The sequence below is a fragment of the Protopterus annectens genome, chromosome 7.part0 (genome assembly GCF_019279795.1).
Source record: "Protopterus annectens isolate FY-2018-M chromosome 7.part0, PAN1.0, whole genome shotgun sequence".
NCBI classification, from domain to species: Eukaryota; Metazoa; Chordata; order Ceratodontiformes; family Protopteridae; genus Protopterus; species Protopterus annectens.
This window is the reverse complement of record NC_056739.1, coordinates 1,466,535,594-1,466,562,470: the sequence shown is the minus strand read 5'-3', so window position 1 is coordinate 1,466,562,470 and position 26,877 is coordinate 1,466,535,594. Positions and strand designations below refer to the sequence as shown.

The window sequence follows — 26,877 nt, the reverse complement described above, 5'->3', positions numbered from 1 at the left end:
CTTTGTTGTCCGAGGTGTGTGCCGTCTGCAGATGAACATGCTTTAAGCCGCAACACATACCTTGGCTATCGCTATTCCCCACGGTGATGTCCCTAGAAGTATGCCTCTGACAGCCCGTGCTCAGTAATCTGGCGCTCTGTATGCATCTGCGAGTGAGTTCATGGCTGAGGTTCCTCGCCTCCTGTGTGTGGTGTGTGTGTGTTGCATGCCTCTGGATGACTGTTTTAGACCCACATACCTTGGCTATTGTCAGTTTGTACGGTGGATGTCCGTGCATGCCTCTGACTCCGATGTCTAAACTGCACTGCACATACTTGTTAGTACTAGGAGAGTTCCCGGCCTTTCCCCCGTGTGTTTTGAGTGTGTGTGTCGTCTCTGCAATGAGTTTTGGCAACCTTGGCTATTGTCAGTATCCCACGGTGATGATGCGAAGGCTCCAGCTGTGCATTATAGCCCGGCGCACCTTATGGGACATGCGTAGTTATTCCAGTAGGTCCCTTGACTCGCCCTTCCGTGGGTAGTGTGTGTGTGTTTTATTCCACCTGTGTGAGATGAATAGTTTTAGACCGTCCCTTGTGTACTTCTACGGTGATGTCACCAGTGCCTCTGACATGTTTAGTCGCAGCTCTTGTAAATGCACTGCTTTGGTTTGAGTAGGTTCGCTCCGCCTGCCATCGTTATGGTAGTGTTGTAGTCCAGCCTTGCGATAACATGTGTGTAGACGTTGCACACTCCTTGGCTTTGTCAGCTTTTGGGATGCACCCCAGAAACATGCTTGACAGCTGTGCCAGTAATCTGGTTTCTGAATGCCATGCTGTGTCAGTTCATGAGGTAGCGTTGAAGGTTGCTCTTTCCGTGTGTGTTGTGTTTTTCCAGCCCTCTGAGTGAACATGCTTTTAGAGCTTCACACATACCTTGGTTTTGTCGTCCTAGGTTTATTTCAGCCCCTAGAAAATGACCTGCTAGTTCGTACATTTGGGTTTGTCATATCACGTAGAGTTCGTAGATAGCTTACGCCTTCCAGTAGTGTGTGTAGGGGTTTGTTTCCCTGCCTCTGTGAGTGAATGTTTTGAGTCAACACCCTTGCTATTTAGTTTCCTTGGTGATTTCCAGCCCTGAGTACTGCCTTAGACGCCAACCCTTCTGTATGCAGTATTCATGTAGGTGTACGGTTAATGCCTTCCGTGTGTGTGAAGTTGGTGTGTTCGCTTCCGTGCTGTGGATGAACATGGTTTTACGCTCACGCATACTTCGCTTATTGTCGTTCTTGGTTTTTCCCCCTATGATGTTACCCCGCCAGTACCGGTAGCTTGTGATACTTCGGATGATGTCACTGTAGTGCTTGAGCTGTGCCCTTCCCGCGTGTGTGTGTGTGTGTGTGTGTGTGTGTTTCCAGCTACCTCTGCAGATGAACATGCTTTAGACGCCCGCAACACATACCTTGGCTATTGTCAGCTATTCCCTTACGGATGATGTCACCCGCCTAGAAGTATGCCTCTGACAGCTTGTGCTCAGTAAACCGGTAGCCGCTCTGTAAATGCATCATGCTGTAGTGAGTACATGTAGGTAGGCGTAGGTTCGACTCCGGCCCTTCCCGTGTGTGTGTGTGTGTGTTTCCAGCTGCCTCTGCAGATGAACATGCTTTTAGATGCTTCGCAACACATACCTTGGCTATTGTCAGCTATTCCCTTACGGATGATGTCACCCGCCTAGAAGTATGCCTCTGACAGCGCTGTGCTCAGTAAACTCGGTAGCGCGTTCTGTAAATGCATCATGCTGTAGTGAGTTCATGTGGGTAGGCGTAGGTTCAACACCTGGCCCTTCCCTGTGTGTGTGTGTGAGTTTCCAGCTGCCTCTGCAGATGAACTAGCTTTTAGACGCTTCGCAACACATACCTTGGCTATTGTCAGCTATTCCCTTACGGATGATGTCACCCGCCTAGAAGTATGCCTCTGACAGCACTGTGCTCAGTAAACTCGGTAGCACATTCTGTAAATGCATCATGCTGTAGTGAGTTCATGTAGGTAGGCGTAGGTTCGACACACGGCCCTTCCCCATGTGTGTGGGGGGTGCGTGTATTCACAGCTGCCCTAGTAGAGTGTAGTTATTTTAGACGCTTGGCAACACATACCTTGGCTATCGGCGGCTATTCCTTTACGGATGTTGTCACCCACCTGGACGTGTGCCTCTGACGGTGCTGTGTTCAGTGGTCCACGTAGCGCGTTCCATACCTGTGTCATACTGTTGTGCGGTTGGGTATGTGGGGGTGTGGTCAATCACCATGCCTACCAGATGTGTGTGTGTGTGTGTCTATGCTCCCAGCCGCATGGGTTCATAGGGTATGGCTTTAGAGTTTCCGCAGAACACTTATATCCTGCCGCCATCCCTGTGTTTGTGGATGGTGAGACGCAGCTCGTGGACTGCCTGTGTGCCTGCTGTGGTTGGCAACCTCCGTAGCGTGTTCTCCATGTGCACCCTGCTGTGGTGTGGTGGGGTGGTGCTGTGTACGTTACACTCACGGCCTTGCCACATGTGTCCGTCTGTATCTCTCTCGTTGTATATGTACATACCTATGTTGTGCCCATAGTGCTGCTCTTGCATGGACAGCTGTCTGTCCCATGTATCGCATATTTGCACAGCTGACACATAGAACTGTGGTACGATGCATATCCACTCATTGTCCATGCAACGTCCGTATTCCAGAACGACCTAGAGACATCTTCTGGATATCGTGGCAGACAGCTATCCTTGCTGTACTGACACTGTACCCGTGCACGCCATAAACCTTGTGTATAATTGCCTGTTTATGGTGTGTGTATGTCTAACTGTGCTGTATGCATGGTCGTGTGTGTGTCCCGCTATAGCCATCTGTGCAGGTGTCGCCACTATGGGTAATCCTTGTAGACCGCTTTCATGTGCACTTCAGCACATACCTGCAGACCGTACTACCCCTCCTATGGCAGCGGCCTTAGATCGACCCCTGCCGTAGGCTATAGGGCTCCATGGCGCCCACCACCACAACACATGGTGCCCCATCCTGGTGTACCTACATGACATACCTACTAGACAGGTGGCCCTACTAGTGCGGCGCCCTAGGCAGCCGCGGATTGGCGTATGCCTACGGCCGGCTATGAGCACATCACAAGGCATACGTTTACATTCAGTGTTTTACAAAGGCTAGGTTATAATACCAGAGGGGGGACCTCATCAACTATGCTTTAGAATGCGGATTGAGATGGATTATTAGGTGGAGGATTGACCACACACCAGGGCTGACTGATGAAACACTGATTAAGCCTCTTTTGAGGAGCAGGTGGCTTAAACCCAAGTAACAGGAATGTAGTTTAGGTGCAGATATACAGTTAACACACATTAGTCCACTCTTTCAGTTGTTTACCACTGTATTACATTGATATGATATACATATCTTCTATATATATCTTTGGATCTTTGATTGATGAGTATTAGGCATAGTACAATATCATATAATACATGTTTTAATAGGACGTTTTTGGAGATGTTAATATATGTGTGTGTAGTTAACATTGCATCTGTGCTTTATATGCTGTGGTTAATTGTTCATTGTTTGCTGAGAAATTGACCAATGAAAGTGTAAGGAGGGATATTTAAAGCCTGGATGCTTCTATGTTATGTGTAAGTCTGACGTAGCCTACGGGTGAAAGCGGTTACTTATCTATGAAGGAACCTTTGTATACCATTTGGGCACTGTCCTGGACAGTTTCGACGTTGACTGTTTCATCTACCTATGTGTGTTTTGGATTGTGTGCCATAAGGTGCCAGCGGTTCTTTGATGTTGATTAGGTGTATTCCATGGTCAATTGACATTAATCCTATTAATTCACTGAAGGATGTTCTTTATAAGTGGGAACGCCATAGTTTAACCATCCTATGACCTTCCTAGCTGAAGTTGTTAGTGTGACATTGGTATGTGTTCCACAGGTCGCCCATTTGTTCCGCAGTATAGAAGCGAGTAATCCCCATTTTGTTGCTGGCAGATTGAGTGCTGTGTATGCCGGTATTCGCACGGCGGTCTGACTTTGTATGGGGAGTGTCTGCTGTAGTCCCTATCTGTATTTCCTGTGTTATGCCTTACTGCAGCTGTGTAATTCCACCGGGTTTGCAGTTATGGGTGCCATCTTGGTCGTACGCTTGTCCATCCATGGGAATTGCCTACTGGACACTGGTATAGGGCTGTACACATTTCACACCTGCATTTAGCATTATCCGGTGGATGCTTTGCATTATTAGTGGGGAGTAAGGCATGTGCTACACCCACATCCCTCCCACAGGGCGGGACAACGGATTATCTGCCAAACAACACCGAGCCCCATTTCTGCATACCCAGGATCCCATGGCTGCAACCCTCGACGGTACCCATTACACATCCTTCATGTGTGGGACTGGGATGTGGACGCACTTCTATGGACTCGACAATCTGGGGATTTCTGTTCATATGTCCTGCATTTCATGGACACTTGTCATCAACCTTAAACACTCTGGTGGTGCATATGTCTAGCTGTGCCGTACTCACGGCTGTCGCTTCTGGTAGAACGATAACAGCTGGATGGTATTCCGTATGGATCAATTTTTGGGTCCTACAATGGACACCAATGTGCATATGTAAAGTGTAGAACTTGTTGGACTGTGTCCATCTGGCCAGTGGGTTTGACTGCTGCTGTATGTTCCCCAATCGCGGATGTCTGTTTGACTACCCATATTATGTAGTGCTACGAAAACCAGGTGTTTCTAAAATGAACCCAAATGGTGTAAATCCAATGATGCAGGTTAGCAACTGCTTGAAATAATCCTCAGAAGTCACAATAGGAAATATCCGCCACTGTATTGTCAAAATAACACCACCAAAACATGTGGATCCTACTAATTCATTGAAGGATGTTCTTCATAAGTGGGAACGCCATAGTTTAACCATCCTATGACCTTCCTAGTTGACGTTGTTGGTGTGCCATTAGTATGTGTTCCACAGGTCACCCATTTCTTCCGCAGTATGGAAGCGAGTGATCCCCATTTTGTTGCTGGCAGATTGAGTGCTGTGTACGCCGGTATTCGCACGGCGGTCTGACTTTGTATGGGGAGTGTCTACTGTAGTCCCTATCTGTATTCCCTGTGTTATGCCTTACTGCGGCTGTGTAATTCCACCAGGTTTGCAGTTATGGGTACCATCTTGGTCGTACGCTTGTCCATCCATGGGAATTGCCTACTGGACACTGGTATAGGGCTGTACACATTTCACACCTGCATTTAGCATTATCCGGTGGATGCTTTGCATTATTAGTGGGGAGTAAGGCATGTGCTATACCCACATCCTCCCACGGGCGGGACAAGGGATTAGCGGCCAAACAACACCGAGCCCCATTTCTGCATACCCAGGGTCCCATGGCTGCAACCCTCACCGGTACCCATTACACATCCTTCATGTGAGCGGGACTGGGATGTGGACGCACTTCTATGGACTCGACAATCTGGGGCTTTCTGTTCATATGTCCTGCATTTCATGGACACTTGTCATCAACCTTAAACACGCTGGTGGTGCATATGTCTAGCTGTGCCGTAGTCACGGCTGTCGCTTCTTCTGGGTGGAACGGTAGCAGCTGGTTGATATTGCGTACGGATCAATTTTTGGGTCCTACAATGGACACCAATGTGCATATGTAAAGTGTAGAACTTGTTGGACTGTGTCCATCTGGCCAGTGGTTTTGACTGCTGCTGTATGTTCCCCAATCGCGGATGTCTGTTTGACTACCCATATTATGTAGTGCTACGAAAACCAGGCTTTTCAAAACTGAAACCAAATGGTGTACATCCAAAGATGCAGGTTAGCAACTGCTTTAAATAATCCTCAGAAGTCCCAATAGGAAAGAATTGCCACTTTATTGTCAAAATGACACCACCATAACAAGTAGATCACGAGCACTTTCGCCCGGTCTTACCGGGCATTTTCAAGTGTAATTAGCTGAAACAAATAACTAAATAAATAATAATAAATATTTTAATAATAAAGATAATAATATGTTATTTGGACAATAGCTTCTGCCATTGACATACAATGCTGTGGGTGGTGCCGGTTACCATACATATGGCTTTCTCAAAAGCCGACTTCACATTTCTAAACACTAGTGTGGTCTCCTTTAAGGCCCCTGAGCCAGTGGTAAACATTACTCAAGCCACTGAATCACTTACATATGCCTTCTACCAGCACCTACAGGACTGCATGGATCAGGCAATCCCTTACACAACTGTGAGTCTTTGTACCAATGCCGAGCATACAGTCTGGTGTACCCCAGCCATACACAAGCTCTACAACGAAGGAGGTATCTACTACAAGTCAGAGCAGAATCCTTGTGAGGTATGACACCCTTGCTCATTATATGTGAAGAACTACAAGCTCTGATGACATCATCCAGGGCAAGTCCGACAGATATATCACCAAGGACTCGACAGACAATCATACGGCCTTCTTTAGCTTTGTTGGACACCTGAGAGGACACTCCCAGATATGCTCTGACTGGGTTCACAATAATGTGAAGTTTACTGAACATACACACATTGCCAACATACTGGCTGACAGGTTCGGTGCAAACATCTCCACCCCCCCCCACATGGAGAGATGTCTGTACCAGAGGATTGTGGCCCGCAAAACTTCTGTAACGCACAGGTGGGACATGCTCTCTCCAAGGCAGTGAACACAGCATCCATGGGACCAGATGGTGTCCCGGCTGTGTACTCCGCGATCTCATAGAGGAATTAGACCCACAGTTAGGACAGCTGTTTAATCTTAGCCTCACCTCAGGTAACGTACCCAAGTTGTGGCGCACGGCGACTGTAGTCCCACTTCACAGGGGCAGTGCCTCCACTGACCCTGGTTATTACCGTCCCATTAGCTTGAGAAGCCTTATCTGCAAAGCCATGGGGAAGGATCATAATGGAACTCATAGATGACGACATAGGGGACTTGCATACTTTCCATCCAACCCAGTTTGGCTTGGTCAAAGGCAGATCATGCGTTTAAAACTTGGTTGACGTTTTAGGAACAGTCACCGAGGCCATTGATGAGGGTCAGGCAGTCCATACAGCCTACCTCAACCTGGCAAAGGCCTTCAACACAATACCCCCCTCGGGTATCATTGATAAACCCATCGGCTTGGATGTGAACCCGTACATCGCAGGATGGGTTGCAAACTGGCTAGGTGACACAACCCACACGGTCATAGTTGCTGGCACCATGTCAGACTCACTGCCGGTCACAGGCGGTGTCCCACGGGGCTCAGTCCTGGGTCCACTCTTTTCCTGCATCTACATTTCCAAAGTACAAGCAAACACAGGGGGATTATGGCTGACATTGTTTGCAGATGACTGTGAACTGGGTGCCATGGTGGGACGGACATCTGACACAGATATCCTTCAGAAGGGCCTCACAGATATGGATATCTGGTGCCAGGGACATGGCCTACAGCTAAATGCCGGGTAATGCATAGTCATACCCTTCGAAGAACAAGGTTACCCCTAGCTGCCATATAGGTGGCAATCCACTGAGCACAGAGGGAGTTACCAGGGATCTGGGGAGCCAGGTTGTCAGTCACCATTCGTTCAACACACACGCTGCTAACGAGTTAGGTAGACCTTCTACATTGCCCACCTGATCGTGCAGGGATTCACATCTAGATCAGGAGGTCATCGTCTCCTTGTACTCATCACTCATTAGACTTATGATTGAGTACATTGCCCCGTTCGGAAGGTATCTGACCCGACACCTGCAGCAGCTGGGAAGGCCCCATAGGTTCATCGTCAAACGGATGCAGGGTGTCAGGAATTTGTGTTATGCTGCCCGACTGTAAGGACTCCTGCTCCATTCAGTCACATACCACTTGCTCAGTGGTGACCTGTGCCTGACATACGAGGCCATGTCGACCCATATTTGATGACTATGCTTCACCTAATGTATCTACATTCCTCAGAACCACAGGGGCAGGTGACGTGAACCTTGACATGGTCATTAATAGAATGTGTTGGAGGGACAGATACATCACCCACACACTCACTATGCTGTGGAACAACATCCCAGTACATGTGAGGCAGAGCACCTCGCTGGCCTTGTTCAAGGGGGATCTTGACCAATGGATGGGAGATTGCAGATATACCCAGGAATTACATCATTGTCACTGCTTGACAGAGGTACAGCAATATAATAGGCATTGTTATCTCCAGACTGGAGGGTTGGCAAGGCAACATAACTATGGGCTAGGGTTATAGCTGCCCTTGGGCAGATAGCCTACTATGTACCTATGGACCTATGAACCTATGTTCATAGTTTGTCCCATTCACACTTGTCTATCCCCTATCCTCATTCATATGTGTATATTTCTGTGGCACATGATTGAACTATGTATTACCTGCAGGTATGCTGTGTACAGTGCACATACGTCACGGTTGATTACAGTGTATCTGTGTACCTACCTCTGTGATACTGGGGACTACCACACATCCTTCACAGCATTACATGCATATGTCCATACTATTATTCTTTGGCCTGTGGGGGGTTGTTAGGGCAACGGTTACAAGTGTCCCACTTTGTGCACGCGTCATGGTGGTCTTTGACCAGCCTCCGTTGCTATCGTGGGATGGACGGTAGTGTTGGTGTGTGTTTGGGATGTGTTTCCACTGCCGGTACATCTGTGGGGGGTGGGGTTGGCACATGTTCCTCTTTGTAGGGAGCCCCATCCTGGACATTTGTGTCATGCGTCAACACTTGGCACATGCCATATGTCCTGTGCTATTTCCACAGTCGTGTATGCCTTCCTGCATTACTACTGCGTGTTACTGACTGTTTGTATCTGGTACACATGGCTATTATGGTGGATAGCTTGGCCTATTCCCATGCTATGACATACCCATTCATCCAGGCGTATACATGTTATTCCATCCTTTGCGTTGGCCGTGGGTGTTTGGCCATCCGGCAACGCTATTCTCAATGTGTGATGTCCCACCTTCACATTCTGTGCCTGTGGCACCCTGTTGGGGCGTCCTGCTTGGTGGGCAGATGTTCCGCCATATGTGTTGTGTTTGACATGTCTGCATAGCTAATCATCAGTACGGTGGCTGAACATACTGCCTTGTCCACATGTGTACAGTTATAGCACCGTGCGTTTGCACGCCTATGGGGTTTCGACAGGTCCATACCACATGGATGTACACATTCTGCCGACACATTCACATGCAACCATTTGGATATCTGTACCTGAGGTGGGATGTTAACATGTGGGGTACATATTTGCCCGTGGCACTGCCTAGGACAATACTTCTTACTACATTTCAGGTATACCCATTGTGTAGGTGTGCAGCTGCGCAAGGCTGCTAGCTGGGTTGGGTGCACGGTCGCATATGGGTGCGGGTTACGCTATGACGGGCTGTTGTGTATTACATTTGCATGCATGGGTTCTGCTTCTGGATATTACGCTTAGGCATACGCCCTCCTATTTGTATGCAACGGGAACGTTGCTGGGTCTACTACATGTTGCTATCGACATCTTTGTCTGTGTTTAGGGTATCTGGTTTCCTTCTGGTTGTTATATCGACACGGCTACCCGGCTGTGTACTCTCACTACTGCTGGTGACCATGCCCATGTGGCTACTTGTGTGTAGGTGCACGCTGACATGCTGCGTACACCTTCACTGGGTATGCCCACTGACAGTGCATTGTGTGACGGACACGGTATTACGCTGTATCCTTTGTTCCTTGGACGGGTACAATTTGGACTTCATGGGTTAATGTTTGGTTCTCCGTTTTGTGTGAACGGGTACTATGTTGCATACTCTACGTACGTGTCATTATCCATGGACCCTGGCTGGTGCGGTTACTATTGCAGGTGGCCTGTGACAGTCAGCACTTTAGGTTGCTCATCGCCTGCCGGCTTGGCCACGCCTACGGGTGCATCCTACTTGCTCGCCACGCCCTCTGCACGGTTCGTGGTTGCGCGCACTCATTACTATGCATATGGCGCTGCTACGCCGATTATTCACTGCACTGCCGGTGCAAGCCTTACACCGGCCTTGTGCCGAGCTTCATGAATCCCGGGGTTAGATTAATTACATCCAAGTCAGGAATTAGTTATTTTCTGCTTATATTATTGTAGAAAACGTAATGGCAACCACTCCACAACATGTTCTTATGAGAAATGACCTGAAAGTGTTTCTTCTTCATAATGCAACGTATTGTAGTCAACAACTCATTGGCCAACTTAAATAAATAGCATCAACACATAATTTCCTATCACTGTTAAACTCAGTACAGTTGTTATAATAATAGCACTTTCACATTCTCTGTATGTATAGTTCCTAAATAATATGTAAGCAGGAACCCCCTAACTTGTCTCACCTTTATGTAACGTTAACCAGGACATAAATGCTCTTTTCTTACCAAAAGGTCAGAAAGACAGAATTGGTTAAAATACTGCACTAAAACCATGAACCATTTTTTGACATTGGTTTCGAGGGTGCTCATGCTTTGACATAGATTGTTTGCCTTTTAGTAAAGTTGTGGTAAATACATGTTCCTGTTTCCATTCCAAGTTGTGGGTTTTGTGGAAGTGCACAAAAATAGAAATGGTTGTAAACTTTATTTTCATAACCTGCCTAACTTCCCTAGAATTCATGCAGAGTCATATTAGTGATGGAAAAAATGTCTTAAATGTAGTAAGAGCAGCAATACCTAATAATTCCATCTACTCATAAATAAAATATGTGGAGCAACTAACCAATAGATGAATGGGCAGTAGGTATCAGACATAACATCTAGTTACTTGATCTCATGCCATTTCTGAGATACAATTATATTTCTATGTTTTTTTAACTGACTTGTGATCTAAGTGTTGAGAGTACCAGACAGTTGTAAGATGGACAAGTGTGTGGTAATGCAAGTTTGGCTAAATCTCATTTTCCTCGGTTAAACTAGCTGTGGTCTGGACCTTCCCCTTGCTCCAAGGTACAGCAACTTCAGGGCTAATTATAACAAGGCTGGGTGCTTGCCTCCACAAAAATTACATTTCAAACGTTGATCCAAAGACATGGCAAACACATTTTTCCCACAAGACACTGCTGTTTGAACACCTGACTTTTGGTAAATTGTTCAGGAACCAAGGTGAATTGATTCTTTCAGTTGTAACAAATCACTTGGACAATTTACACATTTGCCAAATTCTAACTCTTATGTTTTGCAAAAGGCATGATTCCCTTTTGGTGACTTTGGATATATCTGCACATTATTGCAAGCTATTTGTTCTTCATATTTTGCCTGAAATTCCACATTGACAGGATGAAGAAGGACATCTCTGCTAAAGCATTTTACAGTTCAAAGCATGTGAGAACTGTTATTGGTGGGCTGCATCGGCTTTCCTGTTTAAGCTTCCTGTTTTGTGAATGTGTCTGTCATGTCACAGGAGTAATAATAATAATAATATGCTTATTTTTCAAGTTGTAATTTTTTCAAAATATAACATTAAGATAAATGTTTTATTCTGTAAAATAAACTATGCCTGAATGTGAGAAGTAAAATACTTAAATGGTTGTTCCATTTATGATTCACACTCATTTTACATTTATGTTTGTCATCTTAAAGAGTTTTCTAAATTCTGAAATCTTACACATATCAGTTTTACCAACTGTGCCTCTGTTGTTTTCTTAAAAAGTCTATTTTCCTGTTTTCTTTTTATTGTGAATTTAAAACATATGTTTTCAGTCTTTATGTGGGAATATCCTGATCTGATTCTGTACTATTTTTAAGAAATTTTGTTGTACTGATCTCTGACTTTTATTTTGTTTAACATTTGCTTACCAGGAAAGTCTGATTTGGAACAAAGCCAAGTTTCACCGGAGGCCTGGGGAGAAACACTCTAGATGCATGTCTTTGTGACATGGGAGGAAATTGAAGTACCTGGAGGAAACCCACACAAGCTCAGGAAAGACATGCAGACTCCACACAGAAGGCACCACAACTGAGAATCAAACCAGAGAACCTCTTGCTGTGAGGTGACAACACAACCGCTGCACCATTGCACTGTCCTTTTGTTTTTGAACTGTACAGAATAAATGTTCCAGGTTTTATTATACATGAATTTATTTATCCTGATATTTCTTTTTCATAAGAAACTTAATTGGGGAATAATCGTACACAGTGAAACATGTTAAAAAGTTAGATGTAGCAAATATTCTTGTGCATACTGAAAGTACTTGTGTGCTGATGGAGAGATCTTACCTGTGGCATGCAGTTGACAAACCAGAATCAGACATTGCTATTGTGTGCAAAGATAGATAAGCCTCATCAAAAGATGCAGGTGGTGACAACTGAGAGATACCAACATACCAGCACGTTACAGAGTAGGAAATAATGGATCAGTACCTCTTTGATCACATATAAGCTTATATTCAAAACTTAGAGACTACATCAGTCGACTGGCATGTGGTCGAATGGCAGTTTTCAAGTTGGCAGAATGTCGAACCAAAATGTATCGACTACACTACAGTGAATGGGTAGTGTAGTTCGACTATTTGGGTTCAACACTATGCAGGGAGATTGCAGTTCAGTGAGGAACAGGGAATTAGCCCATACAACATTGTGCAGGGAGATCACGGTTCAGTGAGAAACAGAGAATTAGCCAATTTCCTCACTGTAGTGTGATATATTTAATGTGCAGGGGGTGTAGGGAGCAGAGGGATGTAGCCCCACTGCAAGATAGTGGATAATGTACCATTGACTGTAAATTGTAACGGTACGTTAATGTGCATAGCAGGAGGTGAACTGAAGTCACGCCCGGCCATGTTGAATACATTGAACTCCGGATGTCGATGTATTCATTTTTGCCTTGGTTGCTGTTTTGAAATTCCAAATTCAGCATTTCAGGTCGACATTCTGAACGGTCGACCGAAGCGGATTTGGAATTTCAATAGTAATCCTTACATATATGATAGGTGCAGGCCATATATTACGGTGCAGGAGTCCTATGGTTAAAACTTACTACTGGAGACATAGTTATGCATTGAATTAAAACATCCTGTCAGTATGGATGTTTCAGAGATGAATAGCTGATATGTATAAAATGTGTTCAGGCAGCAGTGTCCCTTAACCTGGGACAGCAAACATCTGCCTAGTGTATAACTGCTGTTATATTCCTCAGCACAGGATGTTTCTATATCACAATGTTATTGGCTGATGCAAAGAGGTAAAAAAATGATGGACAACAATGCAGCTTGATCTTTGGAGGGAGTACAGTTGTAGTGATTCATCATGTGAGGAAGATGTCATATTTTATAATTGGGCTGTTAAGTAATTTCCTATGAGAGATAATATACACCCCAAGAAAGCTGTTGGATAGCAGCCGCTTGTTGTGAGGAGAGAAAGAAAAGATTTTGATCATGTTATACTACTTATAGCGGGTATAAGAATTGTTTTTTTTTTCTTTTAGAAGATGCACCTTGCTGGAAAAATATATTAATGTGAAGATTCAGCCATAGATCTAAGGATAAGGATAGAATCCTCTAGCCTGGGGAACGGTCATTGTTGTGATAGTTGGTACTGGTATTATTCAAACCGTCTTGAATTGGGGGGAGCAAATAATAGTGTATCAATAATACCCCTATCAGTCAGTGAACATTTGCATCTGTTGTGTAGTGTCCTATATGAAATGTTAAGTTTTGAGCAGTGCTGCAGTATACAGGCATATAGTGGTAGGTGCCTATGTACTAGTGTATGTTGTGCATATAGCTTATGGATAAAGGCAAAGTATGATAGTGTATTATTGCAGACATGCTGCACATGCATACTGTTCAGATATTGCAGATGTTCATCGTGTTTCACTGCTGCAGTCATTACACTTGGGTTATCCTGCTGGCAGGCTACCCGCAGTCGGCCTGAATTCCAAAGTCTAGGTCCGGCGTCGGTTGCTGTCGCCTCTTCCCTGACGTCAGTGCGCCGGGGTATAAAAGATGCAGCCAATGCCATTTTCTTTAGTCTTTCTTGCCACGCGGTGCCCGAAGCAAAAGCAGTTCGCAAGTGCTGGTCGGTCGACTCCTGAGATTTTCAAAACCGAATTTCAGATCCGAAGTTTTCATTAAAGCTAAGTACCCCGTTGGGGAAATTTTTTTCTTGCTCCAGTCTGATGTCAGAAAAAGTTAACAATTGTATTTCTTGTGGGAAGCAAATACCTCATAAGGATTTTCATTCTTACTGTATTCCTTGCCTAGGCCCTGATCACAACGTTGCTAGCTGTCGGTTTTGTGCTAGATTTAACCAACGCACTATTAAGCATCGGTACAATTTTGCCTTTCATTACTTTGGCCGAAGATTCAATTATATAATGCCACGGAACAGCCGACGACTGGAGTTTATAAAAAAGCGCAAGGAAAAAGAAAAGGACAGGCATCCAAGGTCCAAAACCGACGATGAGGCTTCCGCTAAGCCAGTTGCCGTTTTGCCGGTTCCCAGTCAGGCGCATTCGCAGCCCCTGGCGCCAGCTACCTCAGAGCCACAGGCTGCTGACGACTCCCACATGGAGCCAACTAGGCCTCTGGATACTCAAGGTATTGGACACTCGGAAACTTTTCCTTCAGGTGGGTCCGGAGACGTTGAGCAGGCATCGGCTTCTGAGGGTGTTTTCAGACCTACACAGTTATATGTAAAACCTACTTCAGCTTCCAAAGCAAAGACTAAAGCAGTTCTAAAGACAAAGAAACAAGTACAGCATTCTCCTGGACAGACTACCATGCCTAAAACACAGATGCTCAAAATGGCCGAAGACCTAATTACCTTGATCAGGGGTTGCCATCCCCCTCCTGACAAGAGGCCTAGGCAAGAGACAGAATATGAATCTTCAGATCAGGTTTCCATTTCCTCTGACTCCTCTTCTGATCAGGAATACTCTCTTCCTCCTTACGAGGATTCTGATGCTGAAGAATCTATCCCTTCAGCCTCACCGCCTGAGGATTATTCTTTTGGGGAAACCCTGCATACCATGAGGGAGCACTTCCACTGGGAGAGCCAAGACTACTCAGAATCTAAGAAAAGGCTTAGAGATTTTCTTTTACTCCCTCAGCACAGGCCTCTGGCTATTCCTCCTGTGTTAGACATTGTAGATGTATTTTTCGAGTCTGGCCTTTCTCCTGACTCTTTACCTCCTGCCCCTGTTAAACCAGACAGATACTACAGGGTTCCAGATTCACATAAATTTCTTTATAAAAACCCTGCTTATGACCCAGAAACTATTTTTCAGGGTCCCAAAGGGGTCAAGGCTTCTACTGCAAAAAACCCTATCCCCTCTGATAGAGATTCAAGGGCACTAGACAGATGGGGAAAAAAGGTTTACACTTCTGCTACTTTGGCTGTGAGGGCTTTAAATTGTCAATTTAATATGCTTAGATATCAACAATACTTAATGTCACTGCTCAAACAGAAAATGTTGTCAAATTCTGATTGTGCAGAAAATAAGAAAATACAGGATTTATTGCATGCAGCTGAACAAGTGGGAAAGCATACATTGCAATGTGGTTTTGATTCTCTGGAGGCCTCTTGCAGGGCTGCAGTTACGGGTTCTGTTATTAGGAGGCATGCTTGGTTAAAGGAACAGAATCTGCCTGAACATGTTAAAGCAAAATTATTAGATGCTCCATTACAGCATGATACCTTATTTGGTGTTAAAGCAGAGGAGGTGTTGAAGAAAATGGAGGACAAAGCGAAATCTATGCAAACAATAAAGGATTTCTTACAGGTACAGCCACCCAGATTTAGCAGGAACTGGCCTACAAAGAATTGGTCCTTTCCAGTGTCAGACAGGCCACAAAGAGGCAGATACAGATGCCCCCGAGGCAGATCCCAGCCCCAGGGCTCATACAGGCCTAAACAGTGGGGAGCTTCTACCTCCAAAAGCGGAGAAGACAAATCACAGCCATACAGGAAACAGTCCCAATGACTTTCCACTGCCAGCACCAAGCACTTATCTTTTGACAGCCCCCCTAGGGGGGAAAACTAGCACTTTTTTCTCAAAATTGGCACATGATCACCCAGGACAAATGGGTCTTGAATATAGTGTCCCAGGGCTACAGGATCCACTTTCACACCCTGCCAAGGGCAAAAGGTATGCCAGACCTGCCACACAATCAACAGGCAGAGGCACAAAAACAAGTTTCATCCCTCATGGACATGAGGGCCATTCAGCAAGTACCACAGCAAGAGCAGGGACAAGGATTTTACTCAAGACTTTTCTTGGTACCCAGAAAAGACAAAGCCTGGAGACCAATACTGGACCTGTCTATTCTAAATACATTTCTGGACGTTCCAAAATTCAAAATGTTGACTCTGCAGCAGCTTCTGCCCATGCTGGGCAAGAAAGCTTGGCTTGTAACTTTGGACCTAAAAGAGGCATACCTGCATATTCCAATCAGACAATCTTGCAGAAAATACCTCAGATTCATAGCTGACTCAATGCACTACCAATTCTCTGCACTGCCCTTTGGCTTATCTACTGTGCCCTGGGTCTTCACAAAATGCCTGGTACCAGTAATTGCACTTTGCAGACAAAGAGAAATTCAAATATATCCTTACTTGGACGATTGCCTTATTCAAGCAGAGAACAAGGACATTCTACTAAAGCATCTGGCGTTTGTAAAAAGATTACTAATTTGCCTAGGGTACACAGTAAACGAAAAGAAATCAAAACTAGTACCCTCTCAAGAGATAATATTCCTGGGTGCAAGCTTAAATACAACTGCCCAGATGGCTTATGTCATGCCAGACAAACAAAGGCACCTGACTTCTTACTTCAAAATGTTGGCAACAAAGACCCAGTTATCTGCAAGAAAAATTCTGCAGGCTTTGGGCTTCATGGCATCCTGCATTCTGCTAATTCCATATGCCAGACTGCATATGAGGAAACTACAATGGTATCTAAAAAGTGTTTGGACTCAACATTGTCACAGCCTGGAAATATTAATTACCCTCATTCCTTGCCTGCAACAGGAGTTTCGATGGTGGGCACAGGCCTGTCACCACAACAAGGGACAGTCATTCACCCTACCCAAAGCCAGGCAGTCAATAACAATGGATGCTTCAGATTATGCCTGGGGGGCCCAAATGGCAGGAAAATGTATTCAGGGCACATGGCCCACAAGCCAAAGGCATCTTCATATCAATCAAAAAGAGATGCTAGCTGTTCAGAATGCCCTGACAGCTTTCAAGGCTCTACTCCATCCAGGACATCTACTGATAAGGACGGACAATACTACAGTCATCTGGTACATAAACAAGCAGGGAGGCACTCATTCCTACCCCCTCTGCAGACAAGCCATGACTTTGCGGGACACAGCATTGACTTATCAAGTACACCTGCAAACACAATTCCTGCCAGGAAAGAAAAATACTCTGGCAGACGAACTAAGCAGAAACCTCATGGATCCCCACGAGTGGAAACTGGATCCACAAGTCTTTGGGGATGCCCAGACATAGATCTGTTTGCCTCCCCGCACAACTGCCAACTACAGAGATTCTGCACAAGGAGTTATCACAAGCAAGCATGGAAAGTGGATGCGCTATCATTCAGCTGGAAAACCCTAACAGTATATGCCTTTCCTCCTCTGCCTCTCCTCCCCAAGGTACTCCTAAAGGTCAGACAAGGGAAGCCAAAAATGATTCTGATTGCTCCAGACCGGCCTCACCAGCATTGGTACCCAATCCTAAAGAGCTTGTCTCAAGGCCCAGCCTGGACATTGCCTCTAATTCCTCATTTACTGACCCAACTAAACAATCAGATCCTGCACAACCAACTCAGAACCCTAAATCTGGCAGCATGGTGGATAATTCAGAACACACCTCTCTCTAAAGCAGTGATGGATGTTATTTTGGAGGGCAGGAGGCCCAGTACCAGAAAATCTTATGCAGAAAAATGGAAAAGATTCTGTGCTTGGAACCAGGCACAAGGAATTGACACGTTTGTAAAAAAGGGAAAAGGGCAAATTCACGGTGACGGCCAAGTGATTTTTTTCCCTAGGAAAAAAAATCTGTGATCGGGCCGTAACTTGTAGTTCACTGTTTCTGTCGCTGAAATGGCATTCAGTGTTTAGCCATTTCGGTGTCGTAATATAGAATCTTTGTGTGTGTGTGTGTGTGTGTGTGTGTGTGTGTGTGTGTGCATGTACATGAGCATGTGTTTATGTGTGTGTGAAATAGAGTGAATGGGGAGGAGTGCCTCTACTGACAAAATGCTGCCGCCAACACTAACTACCACAGAAAGTATCTGCGCTCTGTGGTAAGATAGTTATCTACAATTCAGAAGTGCAGATTAGCAAATAATGAAGTCTTTTCTCATTGCATCCAATGTGAGTCTGATTCCCAAATCGCTGTAATATGGAAACAGGACCTTTTTTACTGTGGCCCTTATGGCCCACAGTGGGAATCTTTATGAATTTGTGGGTGTATCTTAAGAAACCCATCAATAAGTGTAATGCCAGGTAAAGTGTATTTTCTTACAATGTCATTTGTGGAGATAGACACACTGCAAATATTATTCTAATTTATCCCCCCCCCAAAAAAAAATAAACAAAATCCTAATTTTTCCTGAAGGGAGAGAGACATGCTGCAAATATTATTCTCATTTACCCCCAAAAAATAAACAAAGTCATAATTTTTCCTAAAGGGTTAACAACACATTCTATTTCCATTTCCTTTACAACCCATTTTGTATCAACATGCTGACATTTTTTGTTCTCCTTAGATGGAGTTTGCATGAATGCCATTGAGTGAAATCAGTAGAATATTGCACATAGGTATGTGAAGTTTTGTAGAGCTGGATAGACAGATTGGAAGAGTTTTATGAAGAGGCTGTAGGGGTTAGCATGGTAAGGAATTTCATAAATCCATAGTTCAGATGTATGGTTGCTTTTTTCATGATTTGTTTTGTTTTCTGGGGGGTGGGAGTGTGATAATTAGGCTGCAGACCAACATAGCTCAGGAGATGTATGTGGAAACAGATATACTACTTAGGCCGACTCAGGTCCTGTACTGATGTCAAAATTATAATTTATTTCTCTTACAACATCATGTAAACCATTGATTTCTAAGTGGTTTTTACTGTTGCATGCAGAATCGCAAAATGACATTTTGTCTTTAGAATGTTTTATCATCTTGTTAGTAATGTATTCTGAGAGTGCACACTTTGTGTACTTTTAAGGAATTAACAGATTGTAGAAATACTGTCATGTGAGTGGTTATGTGTCATTTGACTAAACTTTAGAATGAGAAAAATTAAATCTAATGATGGAAATAAAAATCAAATGTGAGCAATCATATGGCTTTCAGACCTGTGAATATTTACAGGAAAATGGAACCATTCACTAGAAGACTGCTCCCACGTACCTTCAATGGTTATACTGGGAAAGAAATGTGGCTTCCACAACAATTTAACGTAAATAAATGAGCTGTAAGGAAAATACCAAATTGAGGCTGGGACTGCTACAGTGACTGCAAACATTTTGCATTACTTTTCACATGGACACATCAGCTGTTTAACTTATATTACCCATTAGAATGCTTGTGAATTTGGTGTGGATAGGCCTGTATGGAGCTAGCTATTCTGATATGACTAGCAGGCTTGACACTATGCTTCTCCATAAGTCAAGTCTGCTTACTTTGTCACTCAAAGACTTTGTGCAATACAGTGATATAACCCAGCACCAGGCTTTGTTAATGTGTGTTACTATACTGCATTCAAAAAGTCAGGAAGACGATGTCTGTTGCTTAATACAGTAGCTCTGCTCGGGACTGTGATGAAGTATGTTTTGCCAGGTTGGTGATACAATGCAGTTCCTCAAAGTACAGATTACAAACTCATGGATACATATCTGCTTACTTTTAATTGTCAGAATAACTAAAAATTTGCTTGCAGTATATTTGGTTAGGTGAACGACATTCCAAAGACATGCATCTGGAGCATTTCTCCCCAGGCCTCCGCTGAAAACAGGCTCTGTGGAACCTAGTCGGACTTTCCCGGTCAACAAATCATAAATAAAAATAAAATAAAAATGAAATAAAAGGTGAACGACATCCTGAAGTAGAATATAATATAGAATACTGCTCTCTCCTGCATGGACACCTCCCATACCAAATTTTTTACTAATGTAACTTAATCTTGAGTATCAGGTGATTGTAGAGATGCGGTATTAGCTGAGGACTTTGCCATTGAAATGTCTTTCAAGCAGTCGAGCTGTAGTCACTAATGGTCAGAGAGACAGTGGATGTTTGCTTGTGTCAGTGGTGAGTTAGGTGCCAGTAGCATCTTACGTTCCCTAAGTTCAAACGGGGAGGGAAGAATGAGTGACTGATTGTCAGCTCTCCTTCTTGGAGAAAGGTTGTGTGGTCCCTTAATGCACTGTTGCCTTCTGACAGTGCTTAGAGGACCTACAAAACAGAAGCATGCATTTGTTTTGATGCTGTCAGTCTGATTGTGTATGTATGTACATGAAAGCGTGCATGCATACATGCATGCATGTATTACTTTGACACTTTGTGTGCTCAGGAAGACCTAGGGCATAAATGTACCTGCTACCTGCATACATAATGGCGGCAACTCCCTTGCTGTCCAGCTTTTGTCTCAGTTTTACAGATTTGGGGGAAAATGGTATGAAAATGGGAGACTAGGAGAAGCTGAATGCCAGATACCAGAGGGGTCTTACAGCCCCCCCCCCCCCACACACATACAAAAAAAACTTTTAACTAAATGAAAACTGGCCAGTAGTAACCTGATGAAATGCTGGCAGGCATTCTTTAATTACTGTTGTAAAAACATTTCAGCAAATTGGAAACTGAACATAATATTATAGAATCAAAGTTGATTTAAGTATGTAGTAATTGGTAATGATGCTGTCCTGTATATATTATTTGCACATTTCTGTAAAGAAATAATGCATTTGGCATCTATTTGTAGTTCTTTTCTAATATATATATCTTAATATGTAGAATTTAAAATTGCATTTTATTGGCTTGAGGTATTAGAAGATAACTTGCCTCTTCTCTCTCTCTTTTTTTTACTGACGTTTAGTTGACTTACAACTTCATTTCTTGTCTAGGTTGATTTGTCACAAATATTACTGAGCTTCACTATACTAATTACGTTTTTAAATTATAAAGTTCTACATTATCTTTAATAAAAGACAGAATCACAGAAAAATGCATTCTTCTACATTGCAAGGCATGCTGGGAATGATGTACATTCCCCATGTAAACTACTAAACACTTTTTGCAGGTAAGGCTGTGTGAAAGTAACAAACTTGAACCCCCTATTTGCCCTCTTCCCCAGGCTTAAGCCTAATGTTCCCCCATTTTAATGAGTATTTGAATGGTACTGACCTAGTATTACTGTGTCCAAATCATAAGGGCATCCTTTTATATTATGGTTCTCTTGCACAACAGATGGTTAAATTGGAGTATCTCACAACAGCTGTTCGCAAATCAACTTCAGCACTTTCTTCTTTCAACTGATCTTTCTCTTTGTTCATCTAAATTTTCATCATCTAACATTCATTTTTGTTAGTAGCAGTTTCATTTTCAGTTTCATCTCAACATCTTGTGGTCATGTGGCTTCTTTGATGTTGCTACATGAGGTAAGGTAACAGAAATCTTCATGGTTGTGTATTGTACTTCATTCACCTGCACTTTAAATAGTTCTCAGTTTGAAAAAGTACTTCACTGTTTACCACAAAATGCATTAGAAACTCTTCAATGCAAGGCTGCCTTTCTAACTAAATATATTCTGAAGCCCCCCCCTTATTCCCCACTGAGAATACATTGTAATAGGGAAAAGACAGAAAAGGAATATTTGGAGACACTGGTATAGAGGGTCTCTCATGCATCAGCACAAGCACGTGCACACACACACACACACACACACACACACACACACACTCTCTCCCAGCATGTGTTCAGTAACTAAATAGATCACTCACAGTAGTCACTGTGCTATAACATTTTCATGATCTTGGTTTCTGGCATCATATGAAGTGCGGATACTGTTTCAAGACTTTCATTAATGTCTTCTAACTGTTGTAAGGCAGTATTCATTGCTGCTGTTTTTCTTGTTCATATAACATATAAGCCTAAATCCCTACCCTCCGCAACTGTAAGAAAGAGAGTATTTGTATCCTTTCTGGCTTTTTTTACCAGTTACTTTACTTGCACATTTTAGTTATAGGATAATATACAAGACCTGATTCCCTTAAGAATATGTACTTTGCATCCATCCCTTGAGATATCATATTTCACACATTGACTTAACTAGTATTTATATCTTAATTCAATTCATTATCAGTTGATGATCTACCATTGTATGATGGTACAGCTAGTCATAATAAGCTGAATATGTGTTCCTTAGCTAGATTAAACAGGAATGACCTTTTGAGGTTAAATTTGTTTATTTTGTATAACAGATAAAAGTAAACTTGTTGTAATCAATCATCCAATCACAATCCTCTGTTTTTCTCTACCCTCATATCCTTTTTAAACTTAAGACAAGAAATAGGCAGACCATTCTGGTCCTTCTTTCTACTTCTTGTGATAATAATAATAATGGCAAGTGTCATAATGTAGTGCACACTGTATTTGACACTGAATCCACTGTCAGCTAGTTCATAGGTAGGTACTAGGCTATCTGCCCTGGGGCCTATACAAGCCCAACCAAAAAGGTACCCTGGCTTTTGCACCCAAGAAAATTATTTTCCTGTGGCACTGTCGAGCAGAGCCACAGAGGTGATCCCCGGGGTGAATTTTCTATTTCCCATCCAATCGTCAAGATTTTTCTTAAAAAGTGCTAATGAGGAGCTTTGTTTGATATAGATAGGTAGTTTATTCCAGAGTATGGGAAGTCTCTGGGACAGGAATTTATCCCTCCGGCATGTTCTGTTTATTGTGGTGACAAGGTTTAGGTCTCTAGAGCGTGTAGCTCGGAGGGACTGGGATTTCTTTAAGTGGAGCATGTCCAACAGCTCTGGGTTTGACATACCTTTGTATGTTAGGCAGAGATCACCTCTGAGTAGGCGATATGCGACGGAGTAAAGCTGGAGTTTTTTGAGACGGTCTGCGTAGGGCATCTGTTTGAGGCCAGTAATCCTCTGTGAGGTATTTCTGCAGCCTTTCCAGTTGTAGATGTCTTGTTAGGTACATACCAAAAGGGGCATTGTACTCTATAATGGGTCTAATGAGTGATGAGTAGAGGGGAACAATGACCTCTTTTTTCTGGATGAGAAACCTTTTGTGATGAGGTGTGCCACGTAGAAGGATTTCCTGACTACTGTGGCGATGTGATTATCAAAGGAGAGACTACTGTCCACTTGTGTCCCAAGGTCTCTTATCACACTTTCGGTGTTAAGTATAATACTGCCTATGTTGTAGTTCATGGGTACAGAGTTTTTACCAAAGGGGATGACAATGCAGTAAATCATTGTGCAGTTGGTTAGTGTAAAGAACTGTACTGCCAGTACTAACTGATTTTTATTTATTTTCTTCTTTATTTCCCTCTTTTGACCTGACACTGAAGACTGCTGTCTTTCTGTACAGCAATCTGCATTCAAATTTCCCTATATTATTCACTTCTGCTTCTTTTTCAGAGCAGATTTCAAGTAAAAATCATTCAGTTAATTAATGCTGTGCTATTTTTTGTTATTTTAAGTGTTCAGATGTAAAAATGAGTACCATCTTTATGAAGGATGACATTTAGTGTACATACAGGATGTATGCTTCAGAGTTTAGACTGCTGTATGCACAAGGACTGAAGGAAAGAACGAATGTTTCAACAGTAGACAAAAATAATAGAAAATGACTATTACAAAGGTGAAAAGTGAAAATATTGCTATGAATGGTGTCCCAAAGTCATGTCTACAAACTGCAAAGTATGCCATTACTTGATTTTGTTTTGCTTTGAAAAAGCAAGGCAACAACTTTAATTTGTAAGTTATTTATGATCATCAGGCACTCTTTTGTTGTGTCCCATAAAACAAATGAGCTCAAGGTATAATTTGTTTTAGACTGTACCAAGTTTTTAAAATTTCTGAACCCAGTCATATCAGCATAAACTAGATTGTTTTTTAGGAAGAAGAGAAAGCTGTAGCAATAATTATTGCAATTTAAACAGGCTAGACCTGTTTCTATTTGAATATATCAATAAGCTGTATATAGAACTTGATTGCACAGCAGTGTTTGGCCGCAGACATATTATCACTTGCTGAATACAGTAAGTAAGTGATACTGCAAACAAAAAATGGAAGTATCATCTGAAATACCATATAAAGTTATAACAGCCACTGTCCCAGGCCACCTGAATTGCTTAAACAAAATAGAAAGTTCAGAGACTATATAGTATGGCATTACAAGGCCTGCATCGTAACGTAAACATTTATTTGTTATATGTTATTATTCATTATTTATTTTTGTATTAAAGTGTGCAAGCCTAGGAAATAGAAATGAAAGGATAATATTTGCTTTCATTTAGGAAGCAAAATCAGTATCTCCAGCATGCCATACTGGTATGTCTACCACTGGTCCAACAAGAGCCTCTGGGCAGATACATGATGAGTTTTTCCTTAAGAGCCGCATCTCTTCAGCTAGAAACCAGAACTTAGAACTATAAAGAAAAGTGATACAGTAAGTTACAATGAATTAAGATAACAGTTGCCATGAGTTAGAAAACAAACTAAAACAAATTATAAATATTTAAGAAAACTGTTTCTATATGGATTCTACAGACTCTTTTGTAAAAAGAAAAAAAATGGAACTTATGTGATCTTCAAAAGGAGGCCTCAGGGTCTCATGCCTCTACCAGGGGAAAGTAGTCTTTGCACTTTGTTGTTTTCTAGGAGCCAAATTATAGCCATGACCTAATCTGTTATGTAGAATGCTTAATGGATTAAGGGCAAGGTAGAATAGCAGCAGAGAGTCACCCTGGAATATTCCCCTTTGGATTTATATCCCTGGAATAATAAATTGTCCTTTATCATGGCTTAATTGCAAAGTGGTCTGCCACTTTCATGGTCACTATAATGTAGTCAATCAATGTAGGGTGTATCTTATACATTTTTAAGCACTCTTTTATTCATGAATGTAGGATACTATCAAATGCTTTTTTGTAGTCAGTCCATGCCATACTTAAATTCTTTCCCTTTTTACAATTCTCCACTATGACTTTATTTAACAACAAATGATCCTTTTTCCGTATGACTTTCTTTTATTGCCCTTTTGTTCTACTGCCATAATTGAGTTTTCTTCTAAATGACTATAAACAGTGTTGGCATCAATTTCAGTGTATAGTTTATATGTCGTTGGAAGCAAGTTATTGGTCTATATTTTTTTAGGGTAGCTTGCAGGTTTATTTTTAAATAGGAGCATTGTTTTACCTGTGCTTAGCCAGGTTGGTGTCTGTTTGGGGTGCGCATATAAATAATTCTCACTTATGGCTATATCTTTGTGCAGAGATGTTAATACTTTTAACCAGAAGTTAGGTACTTCATCTCTGCCTGGGGTTTTCCAGTTATAGACTTTTCTTAACTTTGTTTCAATCTCTCTGGTTGTTACTTCATTCCATTTCATATCCTGTATCTTTTAACTTCTTATTCTTTCTTTTACTTCTTCTTTCCAGTTAGCATCTTTATTTTGTTCCACAGGATCTTCATAGATACTTCTCCAAAATGCATATATTTCTTCTTTTCTTGGCGGTCTTTCAATTCCTTTTACCTTGTTTCCTAATTCTCGATAAAACTTTTTTGGGTCATCAATAAATTGCTTAGTTTGTACTTTTCCTTTATATTTATGTGTGTATCATCTAAGTTTTTCTGCCTGTACTAAAATTTTAGTTTGTTATTTGCGATAGTGCATGATAGATCCTGGTCTGTTCTAATACTGCACATTATTTTTATCACATCTATCTTTCTTAGTATTTTTGTTGATCTATTCCCTCTCCTGTATTCTTCTAACAGTGACACTTCTTGTCTTACTTGCTTTATAGTTTTCTCTATTCGATATTTCCATGATGGTATTCGAGTCCTCCCCTTCCTTACCCTCACTACCCTGTGTTCTTGTGGTAGAACTTTATCAGTTATTAATTTAGCTGCGCAGTAATATATCTTGTTTACTTCTGTTATATCACATGGATCTCTATGGACAGTCCTAATTACTGTGTTCATTTGTTTTATCAAACTTCTGATTTTTGGGGTTTTATTGACCTTCTACAGTCTATTTCTTTCATTGATCTTAATATATCTATCTATGTCTATTAAATTAAGCAACTCTTCTCTTAGCTCATTTTCTTCCAAACTGAGGGCACATCCCTTGTTTTCCATTTCCTGCAGGCATTCTATAGAAAGTTCTATAGCATCTTCCTCTGGCACCTTCTGTTCAGTTTCATCCTGTGACATCCATTGCTCTGTCATATGGGAACTCACTGGCCTATCACTCCTCAACATTGACTGCATCAGAGTTTCCACAGTTTCCTGTTCCTTCCCTTGCTGTCTTGCTTCAAGTGAACATTTATACTGGTTTCCTGTGGAAGGCTTCAAAATATCTTGACCAATCATGACCAATTGCTTCCTGTTCCACTGGTTTACTCTTAATTTGGATATCCATTGCTCTATCCTGTTGTGGTGCTTTCTGCATTAGATTTTCTACAGTGAATCCTTTACTTTGCAGGTGCGCCATAATCTCAATTTCTATTTCTTTAACTTCTCCATTACTAATCTCCTTTTCTACTTTTCCTCTATGTCTTCTTATTTTTTGTATTGTAAAGTTTTTCATATCCGGATTCCTTTGCGTGTATTTCATTTCAA

General features: G+C 42.5%; 1 long non-coding RNA gene across 2 annotated transcripts in view; it reads left to right on the top strand.

The window, feature by feature from the left end:
- The window catches only part of LOC122807078, a 276,583-nt gene that overhangs the window by 141,058 nt on the left and 108,648 nt on the right, over window positions 1-26,877 (top strand). The gene's annotated exons all lie outside the window — the stretch shown is intronic.